Source organism: Bos indicus, chromosome 8 (assembly GCF_029378745.1).
Source record: "Bos indicus isolate NIAB-ARS_2022 breed Sahiwal x Tharparkar chromosome 8, NIAB-ARS_B.indTharparkar_mat_pri_1.0, whole genome shotgun sequence".
Lineage (NCBI taxonomy): Eukaryota > Metazoa > Chordata > Mammalia > Artiodactyla > Bovidae > Bos > Bos indicus.
Window position 1 is genome coordinate 33,855,480 of NC_091767.1, and position 22,910 is coordinate 33,878,389.

Sequence of the window (22,910 nt, forward strand, 5' to 3'; positions counted from 1 at the left end):
GGATTTTTGAGAAAAACAAGGTTGTAAAATATTTTGAGGAGCTGTATCAGGGGATTAGAGCTTCCCAGTTGGTGCTAGTGGTAAAGAACCCACCTGCCAATCCAGGAGACATAAGAGAGGCAGGTTTGATCCCTGAGTCAGCAAGATCCCCTGGAGGATGGCATGGCATCTCGCTTGTGTATTCTTGACTGGAGAATCCCATGATGCAGGAGCCTGGCATGCTACAGTCCATAGGCTCACAAAATTGGACACAAGTAAACTGACTTAACATGGACATACCAGGGAAAAAATATTAAACATTAGTGACTGTAAATATTTCCATCATAATATTAACACAACTTCCATCACAAAATACACATTATAAATAAGGTACAATATAGTTTATTGCTTATCAAAAGAAGATAATTTACATAAATATACATTTGTATTGTTACCTCTAATAATTTTTGTAAGCTTATCTATGCTTAAAGAACATTTTTATATGAGAATTGGTCATGTCTCTTTCATTTGTATTAAATAAGGATCTATTGTATTTATATTTACACTTGTCATAATAATATGTCAGTCAGTCAGTTAAGTTGCTCAGTCATATCCGACTCTTTGTGACCCCATGAATCGCAGCATGCCAGGCCTCCCTGTCCATCACCAACTCCCAGAGTTCATTCAGACTCACATCCATCCAGTCAGTGATGCCATCCAGCCATCTCATCCTCTGTCGTCCCCTTCTCCTCCTTCCTCCAATCCCTCCCAGCATCAGAGTCTTTTCCAATCAGTCAACTCTTCACATGAGGTGGCCAAAGTACTGGAGTTTCAGCTTTAGCATCATTCCTTCCAAAGAACACCCAGGACTGATCTCCTTCAGAATGGACTGGTTGGATCTCTTTGCAGTCCAAGGGACTCTCAAGAGTCTTTTCCAATACCACAGTTCAAAAGCATCAATTCTTCAGTACTCAGCCTTTTTCTCAGTCCAATTCTCACATCCATACATGACCACAGGAAAAACCATGGCCTTGACTAGACGGAACTTTGTTGGCAAAGTAATGTCTCTTCTTTTCAATATGCTATCTAGGTTGGTCATAACTTTCCTTCCAAGGAGTAAGCGTCTTTTAATTTCACGGCTGCAGTCACCATCTGCAGTGATTTTGGAGCCCAAAAATATAAAGTCTGACATGGTTTCCACTGTTTCCCCATCTATTTCCCATGAAGTGATGGAACCGGATGCCATGATCTTCGTTTTCTGAATGTTGAGCTTTAAGCCAACTTTTTTTCACTCACCTCTTTCACTTTCATCGAGAGACTTTTCAGTTCCTTTTCACTTTCTGCCATAAGGGTGGTGTCATCTGCATATCTGAGGTTATTGATATTTCTCCCGGCAATCTTGATTCTAGCTTGTGCTTCACCATGCCCAACATTTCTCACGATGTACTCTGCATAGAAGTTCAATTAAAAGGGTGACAATACACAGTCTTGATGTACTCCTTTTCCTACTTGGAAACAGTCCGTTGTTCCAAGTCCAATTCTAACTGTTGCTTCCTGACCTGCATACAGGTTTCTCAAGAGACAGGTCAGGTGGTCTGGTATTTCCATCTCTTGAAGAATTTTCCACAGTTTATTGTGATCCACACAGCCAAAGGCTTTGGCATAGTCAATAAAGCAGATAATAGATGTTTTTCTGGAACTCTCTTGCTTTTTCCATTATCCAGCGGATGTTGGCAATTTGATCTCTGGTTCCTCAGCCTTTTCTAAAACCAGCTTGAACATCAGGAAGTTCATGGTTCACATATTGCTGAAGCCTGGCTTGGAGAATTTTGAGCATTACTTTACTAGCATGTGAAATGAGTGCAATTGTGCGGTAGTTTGAGCATTCTTTGGCATTGCCTTTCTTTGGGGTTGGAATGAAAACTGACCTTTTCCAGTCCTGTGGCCACTGCTGAGTTTTCCAAATTTGCTGGCATATTGAGTGCAGCATTTTCACAGCATTATCCTTCAGGATGGAATAGCTCAACTGGAATTCCATCACCTCCACTAGCTTTGTTCATAGTGATGCTTTCTAAGGCCCACTTGACTTCACATTCCAGGATGTCTGGCTCTAGGTCAGTGATCACACCATCATGTTTATCTGGATTTTGAAGATCTTTTTTGTACAGTTTTTCTGTGTATTCTTGCCATCTCTTCTTAATATCTTCTGCTTCTGTTAGGTCCATACCATTTCTGTCCTTTATAGATCTCATCTTTGCATGAAATGCTCCTTTGGTATCTCTGATTTTCTTGAAGAGATCCCTAGTCTTTCCCATTCTGTTGTTTTCCTCTATTTCTTTGCACTGATCGCTGAAGAAGGCTTTCTTTTCTCTTCTTGCTATTCTTTGGAACTCTGCATTCAGATGTTTATATCTTTCCTTTTCTCCTTTGCTTTTCACTTCTCTTCTTTTCACAGCTATTTGTAAGGCCTCCCCAGACAGCCATTTTGCTTTTTTTGCATTTCTTTTCCATGGGGATTGTCTTGATCCCTGTCTCCTGTACAATGTCATGAACCTCATTCCATAGTTCATCAGGCACTCTATCTATCAGATCTAGGCCCTTAAATCTATTTCTCACTTCCACTGTATAATCATAAGGGATTTGATTTAGGTCATACCTGAATGGTCTAGTGGTTTTCCCTACTTTCTTCAATTTAAGTCTAAATTTGGCAATAAGGAGTTCATGGTCTGAGCCACAGTCAGCTCCTGGTCTTGTTTTTGCTGAGTGTATAGAGCTTCTCCATCTTTGGCTGCAAAGAATGTAACCAATCTGATTTTGGTGTTGACCATCTGGTGATGTCCATGTATAGAGTCTTCTCTTGTGTTGTTTTAAGAGAGTGTTTTCTATGACCAGTGCATTTTCTTGGCAAAACACTATTACTCTTTGCTCTGCTGCATTATGTATTGCAAGGCCCAATTTGCCTGTTACTCCAGGTGTTTCTTGACTTCCTACTTTTGCATTCCAGTCCCCTATAATGAAAAGGACATCTTTTTGGGGTGTTAGTTCTAAAAGGTCTTGTAGGTCTTCATAGAACCTTTCCACTTCAGCTTCTTCAGCATTCCTGGTTGGGGCATAGACTTGGATCACTGTGATATTGAATGGTTTGCCTTGGAAACAAACAGAGATCATTCTGTCATTTTCGAGATTGTATCCAAGTACTGCATTTTGGACTCTTATCTTGACCATTATGGCTATTCCATTTCTTCTGAGGGATTCCTGCCTGCAGTAGTAGATATAATGGTCATCTGAGTAAAATTCACCCATTCCAGTCCATTTTAGTTCGCTGATTCCTAGAATGTCAACGTTTACTCTTGCCATCTCCTGTTTGACCACTTCCAATTTGCCTTGATTCATGGACCTGACATTCCAGGTTCCTATGCAATATTGCTCTTTATAGCATCAGACCTTGCTTCTATCATCAGTCACATTCACTAAGCTCCTCTGGGCCGCCCTTAGTGCCTAATAATATGTAGCCTTACTCAAATGCCTTTAAGCCTATGAGTGGTCACTTTTCTTTAAAATGTGTTCATTTTAAGTTAACTTTTAATTCATGCCTGGTTATATCAGTAAAACACCATATATATTCTTTTGCATGTTGATATTTACATTATACTCTTGTTGAAAGAATAATTACTTATGTGTAAGAATCAGTTGTGTTTTTGTTTCAAAAATCCTTGATAGAATCATTCATTATCCAGTAAGAGTTTGATTTTCTTACACCTTACTCTAGGAAGGTATACCTTGAATAATTAAATTAAAGGTCTTCATTCCTTATAGTTGGTTGTTCTGTTGGTTCAGTCGCTAAGTTGTGTCTGACTCTTGCGACCCCATGGACTGTAACCAACCCCCCCCCCCCCCAGGCTCCTCTGTCCATGGGATTCTCCAGGCAAGAATACTGGAGTGGGTTGCCATTTCCTTCTCCAGGGAATCTTCCCGACGCAGGGATCAAACCCAGGTCTCCTGCATTGCAGGCGATTTCTTTACCAACTGAGCTACGAGGGAAGCCCGGTAGAAATTCTAGCCCCTGCTTACAGTCATGGTGGCTCACTTTTCCTTTCTGCATACACTCTCCCCTCTGGTGCCCCCCAAGGGCGCCCCCTGGCTGGAACCATTTCCTGGGTGTCTGAGGTAGGGTGAACCGGGGAAGGAGCTGCGTCTCCTTCTTTCCCCAGTTCAATCTGCGGAACTCGTGTCAGTAGAGTAGGCTCTGGAGGTCTCGGGCTGGCTAGGCTGGGCTCCCTGGCCTCCCTGGCCACACAGTGCAGGATACTCCTGGGGACCGAGCCCCTCTTGCCTCGACTTCTGTGGAAAACCTTTCAAACCCTCCCCTTCAGCTGTCTCTGCCTGCAGGAGTAAGGGAGCACAGGCTCTTCCAGGGAAGACTGGGTGCCCCCCATCCACGGGTGCCCCCCACCCGCCAAGTCGCACTAAGTGAGCACAGGTGTGCAGAGTAGGAAGACTGTAGTCCGGGGAGCTGGGCGGTGACTGCCCCTGCAGGGCGCCCTGGAACATGTTGGCCTGGCTTTAAGCACCCTCGGTGCTCTTCGTATGAATAGTATGACCATTTTTTTCCCATTTCAGTAAGATTATTGACAATATTTAGCTCTTCAGTCAATGCATTTTTTATTTCTTTCCAGGAAATCCAATATTTGCTTATTATCTTTAGGCTCACATTTTAACTTCACCAGTGATTTTGTTGGTCATGGCATGCTCTCATTTTTATCTGTTCTAATGATGATTCTCATTCACTTGAAAGATGAGGTAAAAATGTATAGTATGTCCTAAATTTATTCTGACATAACGTATAGATAGATATAAGTACCTCAGATTTGTAACAGACCACTCAAAGAAATCAAGATTTACCAGTAAAATATTTTAACATTTTAGGAAAATTTGCATATTAAATTTATTTTTTGTAATTTTACTCAATTGGTCAGTAATTATAATTGATAGATCTTCAGAGATTTGATAAAAACAAAATTTTGCTTACATTTTACTCATGGATAAAATCAAATAACTTGTTATTTTAATCACTAATTTAAGTATAAACCTCATTAATTAAAAAAAGAGTCTCTTAAAAGGAAACAAAAGGAAATGGAAATGTTTCTCAATGCATAAAAGCAAAATAAGAAACCATAAGATGTAGATGTAACTAATTAAAAAAATTAGTTCAAAACTAATTCAAAAAAGCAAAACTTATATAGAATCCTATAAGATTAACAATGGAAAAATTGGAAAAATAATTTTCAACATGTCCTTTTTCAGACAAAATATTAAATGTGTCACTATCTAAAGAGCTTTACAACTTGAGGTCAAACTAAAGCTACATTAGCTTTAATGTTCCATTTATGGAACTTAACAGGAGTAGCTTTTTCCCCTCTTAGAGACTTCTCATCTCCAAATATACCCAAGGAAATCTAGTATTTACTTGCACTGGCCCACTCATCAGTTTACTACTAGTTCATTTCTTGCCACCTGTCAGGAGAGCAAAGACTCTGATATCCACTGGAATCAGATATAGGACCTCCTAATGTACTAATGATCCCTCTTTTAAACTCAATTGTCAGCAGACCTCTTTCTACCAGTCTAGTGAGAACAGAGATGAACCAAAGTAGCTGGAGGCCAGAGGCTTTCCAATCACTTTATCAATGGAAAAGGTAGTTTGGGGAGTCTCATCCTTTCATGGGTGGGCCAGGCAACCTGGCTACCTACCTGGAATACCATTCATGCATGAGTGCATACTAAGTCATTTTAGTCATGTCTGACTCTTTGTGACCCTGTGGACCATAGCTCACCAGACTCCTCTGTCCATGGGATTCTACAAGCAAGAATACTGGAGTGTATTGCCATGCCCTCCTCTGGGGGGGGGGGTCTTCTGAACCCAGGGATCGAATACCACCCTCCTCCAAATCCTACCTCTGCCAGAAGACTGGATTTGAGGAGAGGTTCAGGAATCTCTCCTCCTAGGAATTAATATCACAGTATTTTTGTGTCAGTGTCAACTATTTCTCTGCAAATTTGGCAGTGAACGAACCTAGCCACCAGAATTCTAAGAGAAAATAGCAAAAATAAATGTGACTGAAATATGTCCCAAAGCATGGGTTGTTCCGTTTTTATCAGTGAGCATCTTACAACATATGTGATTTTCTCTGTGTGTGTGTGTGTGTATGTGTGAAAAATAGTGCACGAACAGTTTAATAAATACCATCAACTATTGTTGGGATGGTTACATACGGGATTCTCTTAATTTTATTCCTTATAGTTTCTTTATCTGCTAAAGTTTGAACATATGGTCATACTTAATTCAGGAAAAAAAGTATTAGTTTTTAAAGTAAATTTTAGTATTGATACCAGTCCTATTTCATTTCCCTGTTAACATTAATGAACAGAAAACTCTTTAAAATTCTCTTGGCTATATTCCATTAAAAATCTAATCCACCTTTCTCCTTAACATATGAATAAGTTCATTTGAAATTTTCAAAGACTATTAGTAGCACTAATAGTCAATCAACCAAGTAATTAGCTTGATGTAATTGGCTTATTGATATCCAGGAAGGTACTTTATAAGCAATCTTTGAAATTTATTCATTCAACAAACAGTTATTAGGCTTATTAAAGGCTAGACACTGGGATTCTAAAATAATTAAAACATAGATTTTGCCATGTATGAAAATCAAAATGTATGGCAGAAACAAATAGATAAAGTGCTGAGTGGAATACTACTCCAGAAGTGCTCTGAATATCATAGCATAACAAAAGTACAATGCATGATACTCATAATTAGAGCACTGTTGGAATAGTATTCTGTTCAGGGTTTTATGTATTTGTTTCTGCTATTTATTTTGATTTTCCTACATAGCAAAATCTGTATTTTATTTTATAAGCCCAGTGTCTAGCCTTTAGTAGGTCTACAACTGTTTGTTGAATAAATTCTTGTCTACCTTACAGTGATCAGATTTTATTTTGTACCTAGCAGAGTTTTAAGAAACTTAGGAATACAAACTGTTACTCTATAATTTATCAAACCAAACCATTTTGACTTTTCAATATACTCAGTTTATATTCAGTTTTTTAAAAAAGCAAATATTCTGAAAATATACCCTATAGCAACAAACTTAGTCTTGTCTAAGTTTGGACAAATGAGTAGAAATAGTCTCAGTAATTCAAAGAACTGTGCTATTAATTGCAGGTTTAAAAGAATTTCCTTGACTTTATGCATTTTTATTTTCTCACAATTAATATTTGTCACAATTAAAAATTTTGTCATGATTGAAAGCTGCTAGAGCCAAAAGATCCCTTGCTTGTTAAGTATTGCACATTTCCAAGGGCCAGTACTTTGTTATACTTCTTCAAGCAATCTTACTCTTCATAATATTGAACTAGGGTGATACTTGGGCTTCCCAAGTAGCGTGGAAAGAATCCACGTGCCAATCCAGGAGACATAAGAGACATGAGTTTGATCTCTGGGTCAGGAAGTTTCCCTGGAGTTGGGCATGACAACCCACTCCAGTATTCTTGCCTGGAGAGCCCCATGGACACAGGAGCCTGGTGGGCTACAGTCCATAGTGTCACAAAGAGTCATACACAACTGAAGCAACTTAGCACAACTGGTGCTCCATATGTAATCAATAAGTCACTGACTACTACTCCAGCAACACTCAACTTTCTTGAGTATTGCCCACTAAAGCAAGAGAAAAGTCCTACCTTAACTCCAGTATAGGATGGAAATTTGAGACTACATAAAACTTGATATTATATGTATGCTAGATGTTTATTTTGGGAGAAAAGCATATTTTACAAATCTAAGGATTTATACTTTAATTTCTGAAGAATGCACAAGTGCATATGTATATTGCTACAGATATTTCTGAGGAGCTTTGAATGTACAACTTGTCGCTTTTATCTCCCTGGGAACCTTATGGATTACCTGGGTACACGTGTTATCTATTGCGTGAAAGCAAGAGAGAGAGAGAGAAACAGATTTCCTAGTTTATAAATAACTAATGTATAGGAAAATTAGGGGCAATTTCTTATCTCCCATCTGTTGCTTTTTCTCTATGTGATACAGAGCATTTGCCAAATATTATAATTTGAAAGATGAAATGCAAAATTAATAAATTGCCTTTGCTATAAAAATTAAATCAATGCTGTCTTTTTGCTTATAGAAAACATAAATTTAAATATAATGTTCTTAGCATCTGAATTTTCTCTTTTACTTGAAAAAATAAGACATAATTTAGATAAAGAAGGCAACTGCATCTCTGTAGCAGTCGTATCTCTGTAGCTTTTTATCAGTTAGAAGGCTTTTGGTTGAAAAGTACAGAGTATATAAAATACAATAGAGTTTGAACCTGAGACTCAACTGAAGCCACTGTAATACATTTTTTTTTTTCTTTCTTATTAAGTGACACTTCCTTAGACTTGACTTGATTTAGTATAAACTGACTCTTCTTCAGAGCAAGAGTGTGCAACTTGTTCTAAACTATGAACTTTCAGGTTCAAATTTCAAAGGAAAAGTGAGGTTCTCCCAGAAATTCCAGGAAAGTTGCCCTTCATTCCATTGACTCTCAGTGTACCATGTATCCATCCATAAACCAGTCATATTCACTGAAAATTGGGTGTCTTGGTTAATTTAGATCAAAAGCTAAGCCCTGGATCTAAAAGTGGAAACAGTTTTATCTGACCCCACAGACTGTGGGTGAAATAAGTTCATTTCCTCAGAGAATATTGAATAATCTTATCCCCAAAGGGAAGGGGATGACAAGTGCCATACATCAGCTGGAGTACTTGGTTCACAAGTAACAAAAACCATTTTGGTGTAACCTAATTGAAATGGGCTAATTTTCACAAGAAAATAAAAATGCCCCATTGAATTCAAGAGTCAGAATGGAACAAGGACATTTGAACTGTTTATGTTTTTCCATCTCTTGTTTCTTATTCTCAATTAAAACCTTCATGTCTTGTTTCTGCAGGCCTGATTTCTCTCATACTCAGTCCCTGGGCAGTTGAATGCAGAGTCACAACTTCTGAGATTTTATATCACTATTCAATCTCAGTTAGAAACTCCTATTCTCAAGTGAAGCTTCTTTGTTGAAAGAACTTTCTTGGACCAACCAGCATCAAATGGTCATCCAATTGGCTGGGGCTGGGGCAAAGTTGGATAGAAGAAATAAGGCTACCACAGCTCTACCAGAAACTACCAGAAAGATATTTAAAGACATTTTTATGAACGTGGTGGATGTTTCAAAAGTTGGCTACCTGACATGAAGCATCTCCAACCTAAGGTAATCTTAAAGCTTCCCTTGAAGTAGCTGATACTTGTTAATATTTAAACCTTAGGGTGGAAATAGCATTTAAAAACTTGTAGTAGTTGCATGCAATTCATAGCAGTATAAATTGATATTAAATTGTTTAAATCAAAGCAGTAGGTGCCTGAGGGAGTGAAGTCATAGAAGGTGAAAGAAAGAACTCCAAGACATTGGGTTTTCTAAAAATATGTATTTCACAAATTAGCTCAGGGCTAACCTTTCTTACATTGTAATATCTATGAGCCAAATATCTTAAATTATAAATCAAGGAAGGTTAAAACTATATAATTATCTTCACACTATCCTGAAGAAAAATGTGTAAGAAAAAAGTACATAAAAGATTAATGAAAATATCTGCTTCCAGTTCCCTAACATTTAAATCAAAGAATCAGGTTTATGAGTGGTACAACCAATCTCAGCTGTGGGATGATTTACAGGTACAGAGGTAATCTGTAAGGCAATGCAGGAGGCCACCAGAAGAGGATTTATAAAGTAAAATCAATATATGTATTCCACTCTGAAGCCTATAGTAGTTAGTGCTGATTGCTGAGCTCTGGTGAATGGCCTTTAAACCTGTTTCTACTCATAGATCACTGCATTTGCAACCAACTGCAGTTTGAGACACTGTGTGCCTGGGAATTTCAGAGGGAAAATTTATTTTGTGAAAGACTATATAACCCTGGAATATTTTGTAAAATGCACACATTGACATAGAGATAAGCATCTGAACTATGAGAATTACTTTTTTGTTTTTTCATGTTTTTGTTTGTTTTGTTTTAAAGTGAATCTTGAATAAAATATGTGTCCAGATGAATAAAATGCATTAGTTATCAAGTTGGCATTTTAATATATGATATATGTCATATATTATCAGAATTATTTTTATTCTTATTAAAAGCAACATTATGAAATGATTAAATGCACCCACTCTGAAACTGGAATCCTTGACCCTGAGTACAGAATTCAAACAGGAGAACTATTACTGTTTCTGTAGTTTCTTTCAGCTTCAGTGTCTTCAGTAAAATGGGTTTGGTTTGGCTTACTGCCCCATCTCACCCTTATTCTCACTTTCCTGACATAAGTAATTACATTTTTCTTATATAATCTTTCAGAAATATTTATGGATTTAAACATTAAAAAATTACCAACTCACTTACAGACAAATTTTCAATTCTTCCATATTAGTATGACAGAACATAATCATTTTTCTTTTAAAATAGGCACATGCAGAAGGCAATGGCACCCTACTCCAGTACTCTTGCCTGGAGAATCCCATGGACAGAGGAGCCTGGCAGGCTGCAGTCCATGGGGTCGCAAAGAGTCGGACACAACTAAGTGACTTCACTTTCACTTTTCACTTTCATGCATTGGAGAATGGCAACCCACTCCAGTGTTCTTGCCTGGAGAATCCCAGGGACGGGGGAGCCTGGTGCGCTGCCGTCTCTGGGGTCGCACAGAGTCAGACACTACTGAAGCGACTTAGCAGCAGCATACTCCATGTGTGAATGAACCATCCTTTTTTAAATCTCAGAATGGGAATTGATTTATTTACAACTTTTTTTTTTTACTACTTGAAAAAAAGTAGAGGAGTGGTGGATAAGTGGTAAACATCTTTATACTTACACAGTTGCAAAACAATATATCTGCATAATGAGTTTCTAGATATGGTATTGCTGGATCAAGGTCTAGGAACTTCCCAATGAGAATCTTACCTTCTAATTTAAATTTTTTTTACCTCCTATTTTCTATAAATTGAGGAACTAGCCATAATGTGTATTTGAATTGTATATGATGTAAAAGTGTTCAATATTCTGAAAAGCTCTCTTTAGAATGAAATACTTAGAAGGCATTTGATTTGCTTTGGTTGCTTATACAGTTCTTTTTCTCTTTATCTTGGTTTTTACCTATGTTCTTATAATCAGTGGGAGTTGTTGCCTACCACAGAATTAGATTAATATTTCATACTTTTCAAATATTTTTTAGTTCATAGACTAATTCAGTTTGGCAATCTTTGAAGTGAAACACAGTAAGTGATTAAAGGAAATATGGGAGAAATTTGGCAACATAGCTAATATTTGTTTATATTTGAATTTTGCATTTCTCATGTAAAATGTTTCCAATGACACATTACAAAAGAACCAATTTGTTAAGTGAGAAAGTTTACAATAGTGACTATGAAAGCTTTCCTCTGAAAAGGAAATCTTAGAGCTTTGTGTAAGTAAATCATCTGTAAGCCTCTTTTTTTATGTCTTACATTTTTTCACTAACTTCATTGACACTCTTTACAAAACCATTCTGTCAAGGTGTCCTTTTGCCATTCCACACAGTTTTGACCATCTCTAAATCTTTATTTAAGTTTTTCTCCAGTGACATCCTTTATCTACTAAGATAACCAATTCCTTTTATCTCCAGGTTTCTCAGATGAAGGGCTTAAGAAAAACTGGAGTGTGGGGGCAGGAGGAACAGGACAGTCCCATTCTTTAGAAGATTTTAGTTTTTATTTTACTCTGCTTTTTATGCATGGGAGGAAAAAAATATCCTGAACCATCCTGCTGTGTTCCTCTTTTTCTTCCCTTCCCCCACTTATTAAGTAGTCCTCTGTATATCTTGGAGTAAAGAAAGAAAAAATACACAAGAGAACAATTTTTTTGTTTGTTTGTTTTATAACTAATTTCCAGTTAAAATGTTTCAGACTACTATGAAATAATTATCTGAATCATTTTAAAAATTATTTCCTGAGTGCACATTTAGGCTTTAATGACACAACTGAATGATGAATTTGGTTTTGTCTTTAAAGTCTCAGCATTCCCTTTAGGCTTTCAAAACTGCATTATCTTGCCTAAGACTAATAATTAGAGAATTACCAACTTTTAGTTCATGAGGCTTAATGTGTATCATCTGCTTTATGATAGAGAATTTTGGGGTTTCTCTATTTAAATTCCATCTGCATATTATACTCTGGGCAAAGGATGGCTTTGCCAGGTGATGCTAATGGTAAAGAACCTGCCTGCGAATGCAAACTACGTGAGAGGCTTCCCTGGGTGGGGAAGATCCCCTGGAGGAGGGCATGGCCACCATTCCAGTATTCTTGCCTCGAGAATCCCATGGACAGAGGAACTTGGAAGGCTATGGTTCATAGGGTTGCAAGAGTCAGATACAATGAAGAGACTGAGCACCAGAAATTTAAAAATCTGACTTTAAGCCAGTCATTTTTTAATGACTTCCTGGAAGTGTGATATCTTGATATTAATCTTTGAGTTTCATTGATTCCATCTACATTTACAAAGACATTTTCTATCTCCTCTAAATCTGTGTTCCTATATAACCTAAGTGTTGTTTTTTGTTAAGAAGAACGTTTTAGGATTAAATTACTAGTTATGGAATTGGAAGAACTTACATTTACCTAGAAAAATTAATGTGAGCAGTTCCTTTGTTTCTCCTCCAAATGCAGCACCATTCATTTTTTTCAGCCAATTTAACGAAAATATCAGCATTAACAAAGTGATGGGCAAACTCAGTTTTTAATTCTTAGCATTTCATATTCTTTCTCTGTGTTTGATATGAAGTGCAGACTATACTGAGAGCAATGAGAAACTTTTTTGTTTTTTTACTAACCCCATCTGGAGACTTCCAGCTAAGATTATATTTTTCTAAAGCTGGAGGTAGACATTATCAATTACCAGCAGTTTCTTAGCTAGATACTTTGAGTAGCTTTTAATGCCTTTAAATGCCAAATGATTGAAGATTAATACTAATTATATGCAACATATTAAGCTACTGTAGACTGCTAATGTTAATGGTGACTAGCATCATTTTTTGAATTAGACAAGTATTTAGCATCTCATTAAATAAGCATTTCACATCTTACTAGTAAGTTAAAAATTTGACTTTAGTGTCATGAAATGGTTTTATAGCCTCAGGGTGGAGGGAAACATAAACAAAATCCTTTAAATCTCATTAAGAAGTTGGTGAATATATAAAACAAATATTTATTATTAGGATGAAAATATTTGATTTTCTGTGGTAAGATAAAACTAAAAATTAGAATAGTTGTTTTTAACTAAGTGTTGGTGTTTAAAATTTATAGGTTTCAGACTTCAAACATGGCTTTCCAATTTATTAGAGAGATAAAGATAAAAGATAGTTTGTAGATTTTTGAAACTGCCAAGATTAATGACAAAACTTACTGGCAACACAGAATGCTTTAGCGGGGTGGATGGGTCAAGAGAATGAGCTGGGCTAGGTTGGATCCTATAATCCTGGCTGAGTACTAACATGGATTGACATTATTTTATGTAGACAATCTCTTTTAATTTCAGGATATACATTCCTGTTATCTTTGTTTCAAAAGAGTGAGGATTGAGGCTCTGAAAGGATAGAAAACAACTTGTGTGGGTAACTTAGTAAACAACCCAACAAAAACCCTTTGTTTACCTAGTAAACAACTTAGTAAACAAGTCATTAATTTCTGACTATGATACTTATTTTCATAAGTATTATTTTCAGGACCTCACAAAAAATGAAGAGGAACTAATTGCTTTGAAAGTTAAGCCCAGTGTACCTAAAATCTAGTCTAAGATATAATACTGATTTGTGGACTCAAAGTACTTTATTTAGTGTTTACTATGTGTCAGGCACTGTGCTATGAACTGCTGGGAGTACAAGGAGATGCTAATAGTAAATCCTAGAACCAGTTCATGAATTGAGGCAGTTATTCCCCAGAATCCTCACTTTTAGCCCATGTACTATGTACTGCCTTGAAGCAGGTATTAATGACAGCAAAAAGACCCTAGTTGACTTTAAACCCCTTCTAATTTGCCTCAAGAAAATTGAGAAGACAAGCAAGAGCCAGATATTGGAGTTTTGGCCACTACATCCCAGTTTTAAAGAGTATTCTATGCTTTCCTGAATGTAATGTACTAGCATATTTGCTTCTTTGAAGATTGGCTTAAAAATTTGCAAGAGCCAATACAAGTATGTTCCACTAATGCCTCCTAGAAGAAAAATCAGAAGTGTACTAAGAATAGCAAAAAAAAAAGATATTTAAAAATCCATTAGAATATTTCTTGATTAGTCTTCTGAGTCATTAGAAAACTAAATGTCTGTCTATGTAAAAGTAAATTGGACCTTTAGAAGCCGTCTGAACAATGAGAGTTATTTTTTTTCTTAGAATTGTATCAAGTAGTTTTGTTATTTAGATATAGATAAATGCTGTCAACAAGAGATATTCCATTTTAAAATTTATATTTTGTTTCACTTTCACAATTACGATTTTTAATGCTTATATTAAGCAATGAATATGAGTAAACTAAATTTTACCTCTTATTTTAATCATATAAAAATGTTTCATATAGAAATACTTATAGAGATCTTCCCTGTAGCTCAGATGGTAAAGAATCTGCCTGCAATGAAGGAGACCTGGGTTCGATCCCTGGGTCAGGAAGATCCCCTGGAGAAGGGAATGGCAATCCACTCCAGTATACTTGCCTGGAGAATCCCATGCATGCAGAAGCCTGACAGGCTACAGTTCGTGGAGTCACAAAGAGTTGGACACGACTGAGCGACTAACACATACACAGACATAGAAATACTTTGGCTAAACAAATATACATAATACTTAAAGCAGTTAATATTTAAAAGACACAGATTTACACTAGAGAAACTTCAGATGAACACTAGAGAAACTTCAGATCTAAAATTGTGTTTCCCTAAGAATTATAAAATATGAAGTTTAAATATTTAACATAAAATTAATTTTTTCTTGGACTTACATAGAGGTTATAGGTAAGCAAGAAATCACATTGTAATTTAGAGGAATTATATTACTTATTCACATGAATATATTACTAAACCAAAGAGAAAAGCAACACCAATTTAGACTGGCTTCTGGAACAAAAACCCTATCCTTTACTGTAAACATTTTACCTATCAACTTCTTACTATTGGAAACATGAGTTCCACTTTTACCTATTTATTCATTTTATAGACTGTACAAAAAATAAGATCCAAATCATTACCTTGCCTGTGACAAGCCAGCTGGAGCCAAAGACTCAGCCCCCTCCCTCCTTCATAGAGACTGCTCACAGACTGCTCACCTCTCTATAAGAAGTGCAATTCCCAAGGTTTCTAAGTTTGGGGAAGTTGGAGTCTTCTTCCCCAAGTTCTTCCTTAATTATCTTACATATGATCTCAGACAGCTTGGTGCCTGAGCCCAAAATGCATAGTCCTCGCCATGCAAGACTTCTCTCATTTTAGAGCTGTACACAGAGAGAGCTGGGAGATTGGGATCCCTCTGATCATGCACAGCCCACATTTTTTTTCGTAGAACGACAAAGAAATAAAGACACTTGGACCCAGCAATCCTTCTGCCTGTGAACCGCAGTCTGTATATCAAGTGATGCTCCTTATGTTTGCCAGAAACCTTTGCTCAACAGTGACAACAGTTAATAATCAGAGTTCAGGCTCTTTCAAGTCATTCATGAAAAATTCAAAAGTGTGTATACACAATAAAAAACAAACTGCTCTCTCAAATACTAAGCATAAAAGTACGACTGCTTTATGCTCTAGAAGAAGTTTGCTGAAGAAGATCATTATATTTTGATGATATATATTCAAATATATCTATATTTGAAATGAAGATCATTTCAGTGTTTCATTTGCACACCAGGTGTCCAAGTGTGAAGTTGCTTGGCTTTCAGTTCATTTGCTCAGTCCTATTTGACTCTTTATGACCCCATGGACTGTGGCACGCCAGGCTTCCCTGTCCAGCACCAACTCCCTGTCTATCAGCCAACTGTTCGACTTAGGGCACAACTAAAAATATCATAGGTATAAATATTTTAAATCTGGCTAAAATTTTTAAATATGTTATATATTTCCATTTTGATAGGTTAGCTTATATAATGACATGGAAGGCCAGGTTTGAATTTAGAATTTTCTCAAATTCCTTAGAGTCAATGAGATTACATTCCTAGTCCTAACCTGAGCTTCTCTCCCTTCTTCTTTATATGAGTTCTGACTTGAAACAAATAATACTGCTTTTATTTCAAGATTTTGCTTAATAGATAGACCCAACATGAAGCACACAGTGTTTCAGGGCATGGAGGGGTTTGGTTGTAATATCCAGAGGTGGGACACATTCGCCCACGGGATAAAAGTAGTTCTCTGCATATCCTATAAATAGGTGGGAGCACTGACTGCAAGCAAATCAAGGAAAAGAGGGGAAATGATCAAAGAAAGGAAAACCAAGTCTATAGAGTCTGGTGGCCCTGGTATAATACAGCTTTAGGAACTGGCAGGCTGTCACAGAGGCTGGGCAGAATCTTCAGAAAGTTATATGATAAATTTTTAGTAGGAGGCATAGCCTCCTCTAGGTGATACTCATTAGTCTGCAAGACACTGCTGCTCAGGATGGTGTCTATGGGAAGCTAAATTAAAAAATTATTTTTAAAATCTGGGTGAAAATAATAGGTAAAAAGCTAGGAATCATTATTAGAAAAGGAAAGAACTATCTAGAAGACTGTGCAAGGAGGACAAAAATCATCCAGATGGTTGGTTGAATAGGGAAAAAACGGGGAGGATCTAGAACAAGGGTTGCCAACCCCGGGACCACAGACCAATACTGGTTTATGACCAGTTAGGAACCGGGTTGCACAACAGAAGGTGAGTGGCAGGTGAGCGAGCAGAACTTCTGAAGTTCCCCATCACTCACATTACCATTTGAACTGTCCCCCACTACCCTGTGTGTGTTTGTGCTCAGTCGTGTCTGACTCTTTGAAGCCCCATGGACTGTAGCCCATCAGGCTCCTCTGTATATAGAATTTTCCAGGCATGAATCCTGGAGTGGGTAGCCATTCCTGTCTCCAGGGGATCTTCCTGACCCAGGAATCAAACCCAAGTCTTTTGCACTGCAGGCGGATTCTTTACCACTGAACCCCAGGGAAGTCCAAAACATGAATCCAGTTTACAGAAAGTGTCCTCGTTCTGTCAAATCTCTATAACCCTAAACAATGAATGACTGTTCATATAACCATGACTTCCTACCAATATATTTTGGAAGTCTATTGGTTTTATGCTTCCATTTTTGAGTCCAAGTGCGAAAGAGTGGCATAACTGCAATACTTGACAGAATAAATCTGTTCAGCTGACAATCCTTATTTTGAATCAAACGCGTACAAGCACATCATAGACAAAGGCAACAATTGAAAGTCCCGTAATTTATCTTCTACTCCTCAGGGAGAAGTAAAGAAAGTAACATCAAGAAGCATGAAGGCTTATCTTAGGCATCCCAAACTAGACTTCCTTAGTTTTTTATCTTTTCCTGCCCAGAGGGTCTTAAAATACCCAGAAATAACTTTGTTACTGTGTTAAACAATAAATCAAGATCTGGTGTCTGAACTCAGGGTCCTGAATTCTTGCTGTTCCATATTTAAGCAGCTTTTCTTATGTGTTCTTGGGGCTACCCAGGTGGCACTAGTGGTAAAGAACCTGCCTCCAATTCAGGAGACATAAAAGACACAAGTTTGATCCATGGTTTGGGATCACCTGCAGGAAGGCATGGCAACGGACTCCAGTATCCTTGCCTGGAGAATCCCGTGGACAGAGGAGCCTGGAAGGCAACAGTCTATAGGATCAAACGAGTTGGACATGACTGAAGTGACTTAGCACTTGGGTGAGAGACCCAAGAAGTTTCTAATTGTGTGCATTTACAAGATCCCCATGAATAAGTCCAATCTTGACCCATTGCATATCCTAGCATCAACTGGTCTTTCCTCTGTTGTGTGTTTTATATTTTTGACTAATGTATGAACTAAATGAAGAAATTCGTGATTGATATAAAAGGTTGAATATTCTTCTTATAGTTCAATTTTTTTTAAATTCACAAATTCAATGGCCAAATTACAGTTCCAAATATCCACATATTCAGTTCAGTTCAGTGCAGTCACTCAGTCCTGTCTGACTCTTTGTGACCCCATGAATCACAGCACGCCAGGCCTCCCTATCCATCACCAACTCCCGGAGTTCATTCAGACTGATGTCCATCAAGAAGGTGATGCCATCCAGCCATCTCAACCTCTGTCGTACCCTTCTCCTCCTGCCCCCAATCCCTCCCAACATCAGGGTCTTTTCCAATGAGTCAACTCTTTGCATGAGGCGGCCAAAGTATTGGAGTTTCAGCTTCAACATCAGTCCTTCCAATGAACACCTGGGACTGATCTCCTTTAGGATGGACTGGTTGGATCTCCTTGCAATCCAAGGGACTCTCAAGAGTCTTCTCCAGCACCACAGTTCAAAAGCATCAATTCTTTGGCGCTCAGCTTTCTTCACAGTCCAACTCTCACGTTCATACATGACCACTGGAAAAACCATAGCCTTGACTAGACGGATCTTTGTTAGCAAAGTAATATCTCTGCTTTTCAATATACTATCTGGGTTGGTCATAACTTTCCTTCCAAGGAGTAAGCATCTTTTAATTTCATGGCTGCAAACACCATCTGCAGTGATTTTGGAGCCCCCAAAAATAAAGTCTGACCCTGTTTCCACTGTTTCCCCATCTATTTGCCATGAAGTGATGGGACCAGATGCCATGATCTTCGTTTTCTGAATGTTGAGCTTTAAGCCAACTTTTTCACTCTCCTCTTTCACTTTCATCAAGAAGCTTTTTAGTTCCTCTTCACTTTCTGTCATAAGGGTGGTGCCATCTGCATATCTGAGGTTATGGATATTTCTCCCTGCAATCTTGATTCCAGCTTGTGCTTCTTCCAGCCCAGCGTTTCTCATGATGTACTCTGCATATAAGTTAAATAAGCAGGGTGACAATATACAGCCTTGATGTACTCCTTTTCCTATTTGGAACCAGTCTGCTGTTCCATGCCCAGATCTAACTATTGCTTCCTGAGCTGCATACAGGTTTCTCAAGAGGCAGGTCAGGTGGTCTGGTATTCCCATCTCTTTCAGAATTTTCCACAGTTTACTGTGATCCTCACAGCCAAAGGCTTTGGCATAGTCAATAAATCAGAAATAGATGTTTTTCTGGAACTCTCTTGCTATTTCAATGATCCAGCAGATGTTGACAATTTGATCTCTGCTTTCTCTGCCTTTTTTAAAATCAGCTTAAACATCTGGAAGTTCATGGTTCATGTATTGCTGAAGCCTGGCTTGGAGAATTTTGAGCATTACTTTACCAGCCTGTTAGATGAGTGCATTTGTGCAGTAGTTTGAGCATTCTTTGGCATTGCCTTTCTTTGGGATTGGAATGAAACCTGACCTTTTCCAGTCCTGTGGCCAGTGCTGAGTTTTCCAAATTTGCTGGCATATTGAGTGCAGCACTTTCACAGCATCATCTTTCAGGATTTGAAATAGCTCAACTGGAATTCCGTCACCTCCACTAGCTTTGTTTGTAGTGATGCTTTCTAAGGCCCACTTGACTTCACATTCCAGGATGTCTGGCTCTAGGTGACACCATCATGATTATCTGGATCATGAAGTTCTTTTTTGTACAGTTCTTCTGTGTATTCTTGACATCTCTTCGTAATATCTTCTGCTTCTGTTAGGTCCATACCATTTCTGTCCTTTATTGAGCCCATCTTTGCATGAAATGTTCCCTTGGTATCTCTCATTTTCTTGAAGAGATATCTAGTCTTTCCCATTCTGTTGTTTTCCTCTATTTCTTTGCATTGATCTCTAAGGAAGGCTTTCTTATCTCTTCTTTCTATTCTTTGGAACTCTGCATTCAGATGCTTATATTTTTCCTTTTCTCCTTTGCTTTTCGCTTCTTTTCACAGCTATTTGTAAGGCCTCCCCAGACAGCCATTTTGCTTTTTTGCATTTCTTTTCCATGGGGATGGTCTTGATCCCTGTCTACTGTACAATGTCATGAACCTCCACCCAGAGTTCATCAGGTACTCTGTCTATCAGATCTAGTCCCTTAAATCTATTTTTCACTTCCACTATAATCATAAGGGATTTGATTTAGGTCATATCTGAATGGCCTAGTTTTTTTTCCCTACTTTCTTCAATTTAAGTCTGAATTTGGCAATAACGAGTTCATGGTCTGAGCCACAGTCAGCTCCTGGTCTTATTTTTGCTGACTGTATAGAGCTTCTCCATCTTTGGCTGCAAAGAATATAATCAATCTGATTTCGGTGTTGACCATCTGGTGAAGTCCACGTGTTGAGTCTTCTCTTATGTTGTTGGAAGAGGGTGTTTTGTATGACCAGTGCCTTTTCTTGGCAAAACACTATTAGTCTTTGCCCTGCTGCATTCTGTATTGCAAGGGCAAATTTGCCTGTTACTCCAGGTGTTTTTTGACTTCCTACTTTTGCATTCCAGTCCCCTATAATGAAAAGGACATCTTTTTTGGGTGTTAGTTCTAAAAGGTCTTGTAGGTCTTCATAGAACCGTCAACTTCAGCTTCTTCAGCATTACTGGTTGGGGCATATAGGCTTGGATTACCGTGATATTGAATGGTTTGCCTTGGAAATGAACAGAGATCATTCTATTGTTTCTGAGATTGCATCCAAGTACTGCATTTTGGACTCTTTTGTTGACCATGATGGCTACTCCATTTCTTCTGAGGGATTCCTGCCCACAGTAGTAGATATAATGGTCATCTGAGTTAAATTCACCCTTTCCAGTCCATTTCAGTTCGCTGATTCCTAGAATGTTGACGTTCACTCTTGCCATCTGTTGTTGACCACTTCCAATTTGCCTTGATTCATGGACCTGATATTCCAGGTTCCTATGCAATATTGCTCTTTGCAGCATCGGATCTTGCTTCTATCACCAGTCACATCCACAACTGGTTATTGTTTTTGCTTTGGCTCCATCCCTTCATTCTTTCTGGAGTTATTTCTCCTCTGATCTCCAGTAGCATATTGGGCACCTACCGACCTGGGGAGTTCCTCTTTCAGTATCCTATCATTTTGCCTTTTCATACTGTTCATGGGGTGCTCAAGGCAAGAATACTGAAGTGGTTTGCCATTCCCTTCTCCAGTGGACTACATTCTTTCAGACCTCTCCACCATGACCTGCCTGTCTTGGGTGGCCCCACACGGCATGATTTAGTTTCATTGAGTTAGACAAGGTTGTGGTCCGTGTGATTAGATTGTCTAGTTTTCTGTGATTATGGTTGGTGCGTCTGCCCTCTGATGCCTCTCACAACACCTACCGTCTTACTTGGCTCTCTCTTACTTTGGACGTGGGATATCTCTTCACTGCTGCTCCAGCAAAGCACAGCCGGTGCTCCTTACCTTGGATGAGGGGTATCTCCTCACAGCTGCCCCCCTTGACCGTGAATGTGGAGTAGCTCCTCTCGGCCCTCCTGAGCCCATGCAGCCGCTGCTCCTTGGACGTTGAGTTGCTTCTCTGGGCCATAGCCCCTGACCTTGGGCGTGGGGTAGCTCCTCTCGGCCACTGCCCCCCTTTTTGAAACCTGGTAACCAATTCACTGGGGAGCCAAGAGACTCCCATTGTCAGCCACGACCGACCATCTGACAAAAGACTGCAGCTGCCCTGGGCAGATCCTGGTTTTCCTTCTTTTGGGGACTTGTTTATAACCTTCTGTTAATCAAACCATCACCAGGGAAAAGCAGAGCCCCAAGCCTGGCCAGTCACAACCTTGTCTCCCCCTGGCCACAATGATGGTTCAAGGGTGAGCAGAGGACCCAGTCAGACCCAAGGGGACTGAACTGTAGGAATGGCCACACACTTGGAGCTGGCAGAGGGTCAGTGCAGAGCTGATGGTCTGTCTCCAGGAGAGGACATGCCCGGGCCTGAGGCCATGGAGGTGAACAATCCACATATTATGAATGGCTAAATTGACCTTTGGGCCTTTCTCCCATCTGTCCTAATTCTGTTACTGCGTTACAGGTGTGTCTCATTTCTATGCTGGCAAGACAGTTGACTCACCAGTTGGAAAAATCTTCAGGCTGCATAAATAGTGTCTATGAAATATTTGGGATTTCAAGTGTCCTTCTCTTGCATCATTTCCTCGAAGTCTTGGATTGTAACACTCTCTTATTATTATAATATGAAAATAATACATTCAAAGTTTGTTAATGAAGAACTAGTTAATATATTATTCTTATAAAATGAAAATAATTCTTTTAAAATTTTATTGAAGTGCAGTTGATTTATAATGCTGTGTTAATTTCTGCTATACAGCAAAGTGATTCAGTTACACACATACACATTATATATATATATATTATATATTCTTTTTCATATCCTTTTCCATTATTGTTCACCACAAGATATTGAGTATTGTTCCTTGTGCCATACAATAAGACCTTTTTGTCTATTATATATATATACTAGTTTACATTTGGTAACTGCAAACTCCCAATCCTTCTTTCCCTCACCTTCTTCCCCCTTAGCAGCCACAAATCTGTGTTCCATATCCATGAATCTGTTTCTGTTTTGCATTTTTGTCATACTTCAGATTCCACATATAAGTGATATCATGTGGAATTTGTCTTTCTCTTTCTGACTTATTTCACTTAGTATAATAATCTCTAGGTCCATTCATGTTGCTGAAAATAGCATTATTTCATTTTTTTGTGACTGAGTAGTATTCCATTGTCT